This window comes from Symphalangus syndactylus, chromosome 11, assembly GCF_028878055.3.
Source record: "Symphalangus syndactylus isolate Jambi chromosome 11, NHGRI_mSymSyn1-v2.1_pri, whole genome shotgun sequence".
Lineage (NCBI taxonomy): Eukaryota > Metazoa > Chordata > Mammalia > Primates > Hylobatidae > Symphalangus > Symphalangus syndactylus.
In genome coordinates, this window is record NC_072433.2 from 26386085 (window position 1) to 26398527 (window position 12443).

Sequence of the window (12443 nt, forward strand, 5' to 3'; positions counted from 1 at the left end):
AACTAGACATTTTTTTCTATTTTTTTTGAGATGGAGTCTCGCTCTTTTGCCCAAGCTGCAGTGCAGTGGCGCGATCTCAGCTCACTGCAACCTCCGCCTCCCGACTTCAAGCGATTCTTCTGCCTCAGCCTCCCAAGTAGCTGGGAATACAGGTGTGCACCACCACACCCCGCTAATTTTTTGTATTTTAGGTAGAAATGGGGTTTCGCCAAGCTGCTCTTGAACTCCTGACCTCAGGTGATCCACCAGTCTCAGCCTCCCAAAGTGCTGGGATTATAGGCATGAGCCACTGAGCCTGGGTGTCAACTAGACTACTAACAGCACTGAAAAGAGGAGAATCTCAAAACTGTCAGCAAGAACTCACTGGCAAGGGTGGTAGGCCAAACTGCGAATAGCAATCAAAACTTGAAGAGAGTTCTACAGAATCCAGTTTGCAGATAAGTGCCAGGAGACTGCACTGAAATAAGATCTTAAGGTGCTAGACCAGTCTGTGTCCCATAAACTTTATTTTATTTTATTATTTATTTATTTATTGAGATGGAATCTCACTCGTCACCCAGGCTGGAGTGCAATGGTGCAATCTTGGCTCACTGCAACCTCCACCTCCTGGGTTCAAGTGATTCTCCTGCCTCAGCCTCCCAAGTAGGTGGGATTAAGGTGTGAGCCACTATGCCTGGCTAATTTTTGTACTTTTAGTAGAGACGGGGTTTCACTATGTTACCCAGGCTGGTCTCGAACTCCTGACCTCAGGTGATCCACCTGCCTTGGCCTCCCAAAGTGGTGTGGGATTACAGGCGTGAGCCACCGTGCCTGGCCCCCATAAGCTTTAAAAAGTCATAAACCAAAGATCCCTTTCAGGACAAGACGCATACCACGGAGAAATTAGTGGGAGTAGAATCTACATTGAATGGAGCAGGGACATAGATGCAAAGGAAATAAAAGGTCTGGATATGAATAGGGGACGGAAGCAGAGTGGACGGATCTCAGGAAGCATGTCACATGTTACACTATTTTGTGAACACAACAGAAGAGGGAGCTCCAAAACCTTGAAACTAAAAAAGCTATTCTGGTCCACCTTTCCCACCTAAAAGTGTACGAAAACTTAACTGTACTTAAAGAGCCACAGAAAAGGATTATAGTCAAATCTTATATGAGGTTATTATTTTTTTTAAATGAGCAGAATAATACCCCTGAAATTAAAAGCACTCCAGAAAGATACATCCACAAATGAAAACTGTAACTTAATATTTCAAAACAAGCTTAAAAACATCATAGCAATGTAGCAGCTCTCAAAGTATGGTGCCTAAACTTCTGAGGTCCCTGAGACATGTACGGGGTCCACAAAGTTAAAACTACTTTTAAAGAATTATTTTCATAATAATATGAAGACACTAATTGTCTTTTTTTTTTTTTTACAGTATTAACATTTACACTTATGGTGCAAGAGCAAAAGCTACTGGCACCTTAAGAATGAATCATGGCTGGGTGCAGTGGCTCATGTCTGCAATCCCAACACTTTGGGAGGCTGAGGTGGACGGATCACTTGAGGTCAGGAGTTCGAGACCAGCCTGGCCAACATGGTGAAACCACGTCTCTACCAAAAATACAAAAATTAGCGAGGCATGGTGGCACATGCCTGTGATCCCAGCTACTCAGGAGGCTGAGGCAGAAGAATTGCTTGAGCCCAGGAGACAGGGGTTGCAGTGAGCCAAGATCACATCACTGCACTCCAGCCTGGGCGACAGAGCGAGACTCTGTCTCAAAAAAAAAAAAAAAAAAAAAATTCAGCTTCCAAGCAGAAATTAGAAATTTGAAAAGCTTTTATCTGCCACCATGAACTTGATGGCTTCTCAACACTTGAAAGGTTTTTCAAATGACATTGATGATGATATTAACAAACATGATTTTTAAACATTATATAATGAAATTTGTCAATATTTGGAAGATCTACATAACTTAGTGAGTCAATATTTTTCAAATGACCAATGTGTAAGGTTACAAAATCATGCATGGGTAAAAGATTCATCCATATGTAAGATATACCAATAGATTTTGAAGTAACAGTACAAAAATTTCATTGATGTTTCAGATTCCACATTCGACTAAACTTTAAGAAACTACCACTTGTCCTGTTTTCATATTGTATCAAAGAAGAATATAAAAAATTCGATGAGAGACTATTAAAATATTCCTTCCTTTTCCGACTACATTTCTATATGAGGCCAGACTTTTTTCACATATTTCAAGCAAAACCATATATCATAACAAATTAAATATAGAAGCAGATATGAGAATCTAGCTGTCTTCTTTTAAGCAAAACATTAAGGAGGTTTGCAAGAATATAAATCAGTGATACTTTCCTCACTATTTTTTTATTTTAGGAAATAGTTATTTTTCATAAAATTATTTATATTATATAATGTCTATGTTATGGTTACCTATTAATAAGTTAATAAATATTTTAAATTTTTCTCAGTTTTAATTTCTGTATGGTAGATATTAGTAGATACAGTCCACATTAACAAAAGCTCTTTGAGGTCCTCAATAATTTTTTTTTTGTTGAGACGTTGTTTCACTCTTGTTGCCCAGGCTGGACTGCAATGGCGCCATCTCAGCTCATCACAACCTCTGCCTCCTGGGTTCAAGCGATTCTCCTGCCTCAGCCTCCCGAGTAGCTGCGATTACAGGCATACGCCACCACACCCAGCTAATTTTGTATTTTTAGCAGAGATGGAGTTTCTCCATGTTGGGCAAGCTGGTCTCAAACTCCCGACCTCAGGTGACCCGCCTGCCTCGGCCTCCCAAAGTGCTGGGATTACAGGCATGAACCACCACGCCCAGCCCTCAATGATTTTTTAAGGTGTAAAGGGATCTTGAGACCCAAAACTGTGGGAATTAACTGAAAAATGTAAATTAGAATAGACAAATTCAGAAAGATGATTAGAAAGGAAAAAAATTTGAATATAGAGAAGACAGAATTCAAGAAATAATAAAAATTAGGCCAAGTGTGGTGGCTCACGCCTGTAATCCCAGTACTTTGGAAGGCCGAGGTGGGCAGATCACCTGAGGCCAGGAGTTCGAGACCAGACTGACCAACATGGCAAAACCCTGCCTTTACTAAAAATACAAAAAAATTAGCTCGGCATGGTGGCACATGCCTGTAATCCCAGCTACTCAGAAGACTGAGGCAAGAGAATCACTTGAATCCAGGAGGCGGGGGCTGCAGTCACGCCATTGCACTCCAGCCTGGGCAACAAGAGTGAAACTCCTTCTCAAAAAAAAAAAAAAAAAAAAGAAAAAGAAAAGAAAGAAATAATAAAAATTAAAAGGTCATTTTTGAAATGAAGACCAAAGAATGAAAATAAGAGCACAAAAGAACAATAGAATAACTCCACTTCTGGGTATATATCCAAAAGAATTGAAAGCAAGGACCTGAACAGATATTTGTACACCAACATCCATAGCAGCATTATTCAAAATATCCAAAAGATGGAAACAACCCAAATGCCCATCAACAGATGAATGAATAAATAAAAATGTGGTATATCCACAGGAGGGACTATCACTCAGCCATAAAAAGGAATGATGGGCCTGGCATGGTGGCTCAAGTCTGTAATCCCAGCACTTTGGGAGGCCAAGGCAGGCAGATCATTTGAGGCCAGGAGTTTGAGACAAGCCTGGGTAACATAGTAGGACCCTGTCTCTACAAAAAATAAAAAAAATTAGCCGAGTGTGGTGGCACAGCCCAGTAGTCCTAGCTACTTGGTAGGCTGAAGTGGGAGGATCACTTGAAATCAAGAATTCCAGGCTACAGTGAGTCATGATGGCACCACTGCACTCCAACCTAGGCAACAAAGTAAGATTACCCTATTTCTAAAAAAAAAAAAAAAAAAAAAAAAAAAAGTAGGCAAAAGAAAAACTGGATGCAGTGGCACATACCTGTAGTCTCAGCTACTGGGGAGGCTGAGACAGAAGGATTGCTTGAGCCCAGAAGTTCAAGTCCAGCCTGGGCAACATAGCAAGAACCTGTCTCTAAAAAGCAATAAAAATAAACCCCAAAACAGACACTCCACTAAACAAACATATGAAAAAAATGGTCAACATCATAAATCATTAGCAAATTACAAATTAAAATGAGATACCACTATAAATTTGTTAGAATGGCCTAAATCTTAAAACTTTCACAATGCTAAATGTTGGTGAGGATGTGGGGCAAAAGGAACTCTCATTCATTGCTGGTGGGAATACAAAATGGTGAAGCCAGCTGAGAAGACAACTTGGCAGTTTCTTGCAGAGCTAAACACAAGTAAATCCCTTGATATTTACTCAAGTGAGTTGAAACTTTATGTCCACACCCAAACCTGCACATGAATGTTTACAGCAGCTTTCTTTATAATTACCAAAACTTGAGAGCAACCAAGATGTCCTTCAATAGGTAAATGGATAAGCAAACAATGGTACATCCACAGAGTAGAATATTATTCAGCAATAAAAAGATATGGGATATCAATCATGGAAAGACATGGAGGAGCCTTAAATACATATTGCTAAGTGAAAGAAATCAGTTTGAAAGGTTACATACTATATGATTCCAACTATATGACACTCTGAAAAAGGCAACAATAAAAGACCAGTGGTTGGGCCAGGTGTGGTGGCTCACGCCTGTAATCCCAGCACTTTGGGAGACCAAGACGGGTGGATCACCTGAGGCCGGGGGTTTGAGACCAGCCTGACCAATGTGGAGAAATCCTGTCTCTACTAAAAATACAAAATTAGCTGGGCGTAGTGGCACATGCCCATAATCCCAGCTACTCGGGAGGCTGAGGCAGGAGAATCGCTTGAACCCGGGAGGCAGAGGCTGCAGTGAGCCAAGGTCGTGCCACTGCATTCCAGCCTGGGCAACAACAGCAAAACTCCATCTCAAAAAAAAAAAAAAGATCAGTGGTTGTCTGTTGCGGGAAGTCAGGGACCCCAAACAGAGGGACCAGCTGAAGCCATGGCAGAAGAACATAAATTGTGAAGATTTCATGGACACTTATCACTTCCCCAATCAATACCCTTGTGATTTCCTATGCCTGTCTTTACTTTAATCTCTTAATCCCATCATCTTCGTAAACTGAGGAGGATGTATGTTGCCTCAGGACCCTGTGATGATTGCATTAACTGCACAAATTGTTTGTAGAGCATGTGTGTTTGAACAATATGAAATCTGGGCACCTTGAAAAAAGAACAGGATAACAGCAATGTTCAGGGAACAAGAGAGATAACCTTAAACTCTGTCTGCCAGTGAGCTGGGCGGAACAGAGCCATATTTCTCTTCTTTCAAAAGCAAATAGGAGAAATATCGCTGAATTCTTTTTCTCAGCAAGGAACATCCCTGAGAAAGAGAATGCATCCCTGAGGGGAGGCCTCTAAAATGGCCGCTTTGGGGGCAGATGTCTTTTACGGTCACAGCTGTGGGATGAAATAAGCCCTGGTCTCCTGTAGTGCTCCCAGGCTTATTAGGACAAGGAAATTCCCGCCTAATAAATTTTGGTCAGACCAGTTGTCTGCTCTCAAACTCTGTTTCCTGATAAGATGTTATCAATGACAATGCGTGCCTGAAACTTCATTAGCTATTTTAATTTCACCCCGGTCCTGTGGTCCTGTGATCTCGCCCTGCCTCCATTTACCTTGTGATATCTTATTACCTCATGAAGCATGTGATCTCTGTGACCCACACCCTCTTCCTACACTCCCTCCCCTTTTGAAAATCACTAATAAAAACTTGCTGGTTTTATGGCTCAGGGGGCATCACGGAACTTGCCGACATGTGATGTCTCCCCTGGACACCCAGCTTTAAAATTTCTCTTTTGTACTCTATCCCTTTATTTCTCAGACTGGCCCACACTTAGGGAAAATAGAAAAGAACCTATGTGAAATATCGGGGGCAAATTTCACCTGATAGTTGTCAGGGGTTTGGGGTGAGGGAGGGATAAACAGATGGTGGGGCACAGGGGATTTTTAGGTTAGTAAAACTGTTATTATAATGGTGGACATGACTGGCCGGGCACGCTGGCTCATGCCTGTAATCCCAGCACTTTGGGAGGTTGGGGCAGGTGGATCACCTGAGATTGGGAGTTCGAGACCAGCCTGGCCAACATGGTGAAACCCTGTCTCTACTAAAAATACAAAAATCAGCCAGGCATGGTGGTACATGCCTGCAGTCCCAGCTATTTGGGAGGCTGAGGCATGAGAATCACTTGAACCCAGGAGGCAGAGGTTGCAGTGAGCCGAGATCGTGCCACTGCATTCCAGCCTGGGCAACAGAACAAGGCTCTGCCTCAAAAAATAAAAAATAATGGTGGACGGCCAGGCACGGTGGCTCACGCCTGTAATCCCAGCACTTTGGGAAGCCGAGGCGGGCGGATCATGAGGTCAGGAGATCGAGATCACCGTGAAAACCTGTCTCTACTAAAAATACAAAAAATTAGCCAGGCACAGTGGCAGGCGCCTGTAGTCCCAGCTACTCGGGAGGGTGAGGCAGGAGAATGGCGTGAACCTGGGAGACAGAGCTTGCAGTGAGCCGAGATCCATGCCACTGCACTCCAGCCTGGGCAACAGAGTGAGACTCTATCTCAAAAAATAAATAAATAAATAAATAATAATAATGGTGGACACGACATAATTGTCAAAAACCATAAAACTGTACAACACGAAAAGTGAGCTCTAATGTAAACTATGGACTTTAGTTAATAATAGCATCAATATTGGTTCATAAATTGTAATATACCACAATAATGCAAGATATTAAAATTAAAGGAAACGGGGTGGGTGGGGAGAGGTACAAGGGAGGTAAGGGTATATGAGAACTCTCTGTACTTTATGCCCAATTTCTCTGTAAACCTAAAACTGCTCTAAAAAATAAAGTCTATTAATTTTTTTAAAAAAGGAATGAAGTATTAATACATGCTAAAACATGAATGAATAATGAAAATACTATGCTAAGTCAAAGAAGCCAGACAGAAAAGGCTACATAGTATATGATTCCAATGATATGAAATACCCAGAAGAGGCAAATCCACAGAGACAGAAAGCAGTTTAGTGGTTGCCAGGAGCCGGGGGTAGTGGGAAATGAGGTGTAACTACCTAATGGGTTGATGAAAATGTTCTGGAACTATATATAGATAGCGACGATGCTTGCGTAACATTGTAAATGTACAAAATGACCCTGAATTGTATATTTTTTAAATGGGGCTGGGCGTGGTGGCTCATGCCTGTAATTCCAGCACTTTGGGAGGCGGAGGCAGGTGGATCACCTGAAGTCAGGAGTTCGAGACCAGCCTGGCCAACATGGTGAAACCCTGTCTCTACTAAAAACACAAAAATTAGCAGGGTACGGTGGCACGCACCTGCAGTCCCACCTACTCGGGATGCTGAGGCAGGAGAATCGCTTGAACCTGGGATAGAGGTTGCAGTGAGCTGAGGTGGGGCCACTGCACTCAAGCCTGGGCAATAGGGCAAGATTCTTGTCTCAAACTAAATAAATAAATACTAAAACGGTGAACTTTATAGTACGTGAATTATATCTTTTTAAAATGCACCCATCTCTACAAAAAAAGAAAAAATTAGCTGGGCATGGTGGTGCACACCTGTAGTCCCAGCTACTCAGTAGACAGAGTCAGGAGGATTGCTTGAGCCCAGGAGGTCGGGGCTGCAGTGAGCCATGATCATGCCACTGCACTCCAGCTTGGGCAACAGAATAAGACCATGTTTTTTTTGTTTTTTTGTTTTTAAAGAAAATAAATAAATAAATAAATAAATAAAATTTTCCTGACTTTGAGGGCAGTGTATTGGCAATTCTGTGGTATGTAATGATCTAACACCCTGAGAGTGTTAACATGGGAAAAAAGCTAAGGACAATTATGGTTTCCATCAATGACGCACAGCACTTCTCATGCCTTTCACTGCAGTCTATTTTGAAGAGCAGACATTTTAACATTTTAAGAAGGAACGTGAATTATTAAAATGATAAACTGCCACAAAGACAAACATTCTTTAATGATTCACATGAATGCACGTCTTAAGAGGTTATGCATTTCGTTTCAGTGTTTATAAAGAGTGAAGACAAATCAGAGAACAAATCAAACACTGCACAGCATAGATGCCAAGAACAAAAGAATGATCTTCCAATTTTAATATATGGGTTACATAACCCCAATGGGCAAAAATTTGCTATTTGAAAACAACAAATCAAGTAGTCTCTCTAATGAAAACCATTTACAGCTCATTTGGAAGTTGAATTAACAACCTTTAACAAAGCTTGTTTATAATGACAATGAATGTTTCTAATAAATAAAACTTTTTCTTTTTTTTTTTTTTTTGAGATGGAGTTTCGCTCTCTTTGCCCAGGCTGGAGTGCAATGGCGTGATCTTGGCTCACTGCAACCTCTGCCTTTGGGGTTCAAGTGATTCTCCTGCCTCAGCCTCCCAGGTAGCTGGGATTACAGGCATGTGCCACCACGCCCGGCTAATTTTTGTATTTTTAGTAGAGATGGGGTTTCACCATGCTGGCCAGGCTTGTCTCAAACTCCCAACCTCAGGTGATCCACCCCCTCGGCTTCCCAAAGTGCTGGGATTACAGGCGTGAGCCACCACACCCGGCCACAAAACTTTTTTAAAAAGAACTCAGGAGTCAACTTGAAAGATCACCTATTAACTAAAGTTAGGATAAACTGAACATCAATTATGATAAGAACTATAATGGATTAAAACATACATTGAAATATATTGCTATGGTTTGAATGTCCCCTCCAAAACTCATGATGAAATGTATTAATTTATTCAGAGACAGGGTCTTGCTCGGTCAACCAGGCTGGAGTGCAGTGGCACTATCATAGTGCACTGCAGCCTGAAACTCCTGGGGTCAGAGGATCCTTCCACTTCAGCCTCCTGAGAAGCTGGGACTGCAGGTACACACTACCAACACCCAGTTAATTTTTAAATTTTTTGTAGAGACAGGATCTTGCTATGTTGCCCAAGCTGGTCTCAAATACCTGGCCTCATCCTCCTCCCTGGCCTTCCAAAGTGTGTAAGCCGCCATGCCCAGCTTTCATGTTGAAACGTAACTGCCAATGTAACAGCACTGGGTGGTGGGGCCTCTAAGAGGTGATTAGGTCAACGGTGGCTTCATGCTGTTATCATGGAGTTAGTTATCATGGGAGTTAGTTATCCTAATAAAGGAATTAGTTCAGTCTTCTCTCTCTCTCTCTCTTTCTCTCTCACATCTCACACATGCACCTTCTGCCCTTCCACCATGGAATGACCTTCACCAGATGCTGGCACCATGCTCTTGGACTTCCTAGCCTCCAGAACCATGAGCCAAATCAACTTCTGTTCTTTATAAATTACCTAGTCTATGGTATTCTGTTATGACAAGAGAAAAGGGACTAAGACATTTATTTATTTATTTATTTATTTATTTAGACTGAGTCTCAGTCTTTCGTCCAGGCTGGAGTACAGTGGTGCGATCTCAGCTCACTGCAGCCTCTGCTTCCCAGGCTCAAGTGATTCTCTTGCCTCAGCCTCCTGAGTAGCTGGGATTATAGGCACCTGCCACCATGCCAGGCTAATTTTTTTTTTTTATTTTTAGTACAGACAAGGTTTCACCATGTTGGCCAGACTGGTCTTGAGCTCCTGACCTCAGGTGATCCATCCGCCTCAGCCTCCCAAAGTGCTGGGATTACAGGCATGAACCACCGTGCTCGGCCCTAAGACATATATTTAAATCGATGAGTTTATAATGATACTGAGAAAGCAAAACAGTCCTCACTGGTCACCTTTGGAGAATGCTAAGAAAATAACTCATCATTCTGAAAGCTGGCATATAAGGTGAAAAAAAATCAAGCTTTTATGCTACCTTTCCTATACAAACTGTACCTCAGGATAAGCAAACAGTTGATGTGAGGAAATTTCTCTTTATAGAAGTATTACAGTTAATGAAGAAAAATGAAAGAAATAGACAATTACCATTTTGCAATCCCTAATGAATTAACTTAGGTAATCATATTCAGTGGCTGATATCACGAAAAGAAAGAACACTAGGCACCATATACTTCCTAACATAAACATACACCATTACCTATGAAATCATCTTGCGAAAAAAAAAAAAAATCCAACCTGAATCTGATTAAGCCTCACCTAACTACCAATTCATAGGAAGTACAGGGAACACGGGAAAATGTTAAATATCTTAGGAATGCAATGAGCAAAATTCAGGTTATAGAAAACTCTTTCAAAGCCAGTTTCTTCAAAAACAATTGAAAATGCTAGGGAAAAAAAAGGGGGCGCCTACAGATCAAATAAGACTTAAGACATATATCAACCAATTGCAATACATGGACCATATACGGATTCTTATTTTATTTTATTTTACTTTTTAGATGGAGACTTGCTCTGCCACCCAGGCTGGAGTGCAGTGGTGCGATCTCAGCTCACTACAACCTCCGTCTCCTGGGTTCAAGCGATTCTCCTGCCTCAGCCTCCCAAGTAGTTGGGATTATAGGTGTGAGCCACCATGTCCGGCTAATTTTTGTATTTTTAATAGAGACGGGGTTTCACCATGTTGGCCAGGCTGGTCTTGAGCTCCTGGCCTCAAGTGATCCACCCACCTTGGCCTCCCAAAGTGCTGGGATTACAGGCATGAGCCAATGCACCCGGCCATGGATTCTAATTTTAAAAAATTATAGGACAACTGGGGAAATAAGAACACTAGTTAGATATTTCATGATATCAAGAAATTACTGTTCACTTTGGGAGGCTGAGTCACTTGAGATCAGGAGTTCAAGACCAGCCTGGCTAGCATGGTGAAACCCCGTCTCTACTAAAAATAAAAAAAATTAGCCAGGCATGGTGGCACACGCCTGAAATCCCAGCTACTCAGGAAGCTGAGGCAGGAGAATTGCTTGAACCCCGGAGGTGGAGGTTGCAGTGAGCTGAGATCATGCCACTGCACTCCAGCCTGGGCAACAGAGCCAGACTCCATCTCAAAAACAAAACAAAACCAAAAAAAGAAATTACTGTTAAATTTTTTAGGTTGCATATGTGATTTTTTTTAAGTGATCTTAGCTTTTAAAAATACATAATGGCCAGGTGCTGTGGCTTGCACTTATAATCCCAGCTCTTAGGGAGGCTGAGGTGGATGGATCACCTGAGGTCAGGAATTCGAGGCCAGCCTGGCCAACATGGCAAAACCCTGTCGCTACTGAAAATACAAAATTAGCCGGGCGTGGCGGCGGGTGCCTGTAGTTCCAGTTACTTGGGAGGCCGAGGCAGAAGAATCTCTTGAAATGGGGAGGCAGAGATTACAGTGAGCCAAGATCACGCCACTGCCCTCCAGCCTGGGTGACAGAGCAAAACTCTATCTGAAAAATAATAAAAATAATAAATAAATAAAATACATACTGAAATATTTATGGAGGAAATCATATACTTGGAATTTGCTTCAAAATAGTCAGTGTTGGGGGTTGGAGGTGGGTGGAGGATAGATGAGGTATACGTGAAAGAAGCTTGGCCATGAATTGATGATAACTGTTGAGGTAGGCTAATGGAGTTCATTATTCTGTTATCTCTACTCTTGTATATATTTGAAAATTGCCATAATATAAAATTATAAAATAAGTGATAAATGCTTATATATGTAGAGAATATTTCTGGAAAGCTATCCAAGATACTGGCAACAGTAATTGCCTTTAGGAAGGGGAACTAGGCCTATGAGACAGGGATGGGGGAGTCAAGACTTTCTTCTCACTGTACAATTTTTATTTTATTTTATTTTATTTTATTTTTTTGAGACGGAGTCTCGCTCTGTCACCCAGGCTGGAGTGCAGTGGCACGATCTCGGCTCACTGCAAGCTCCGCCTCCTGGGTTCACGCCATTCTCCTGCCTCATCCTCCCAAGTAGCTGGGACTACAGGGGCCCACCACCACGCCCCGCTAATTTTTTTTGTATTTTTAGTAGAGACGGGGTTTCACTGTGTTAGCCAGGATGGTCTCATCTCCTGACCTCGTGATCTGCCCGCCTCGGCCTCCCAGAGTGCTGGGATTACAGGCGTGAGCCACCACGCCCGGCCCTCACTGTACAATTATCATATTACCCACAGAATAAATTAATTGAATTATTTTAACAGTCAAAATAAGTAAATATTACATATTTTCCCCTCTCTACTAAATTAATCATTAGACTACCGACATGCTCTAGTATATCCTTCCTGTTCTGTTCTTGACTGCACATCATACACTTCAGCTACCATCTATTTCTGCAGTCTCTTTTACAGCTACAATTTTCAGCAAAAGTTCTTACTTTCACTGTCTCTTCCCCTCAAATATCATTCCCTTTTTCATCCCACTCCAATCTGGTTTCCCTCCTCCACACCCTCCCAAAACTCCCTCTGTCAAGGTCACCA

At 41.9% G+C, this 12443-nt stretch overlaps 1 protein-coding gene across 1 annotated transcript in view; it reads right to left on the bottom strand.

The window, feature by feature from the left end:
* Positions 1 to 12443, bottom strand: part of LRRC36 (leucine rich repeat containing 36) — a 53284-nt gene that overhangs the window by 39801 nt on the left and 1040 nt on the right.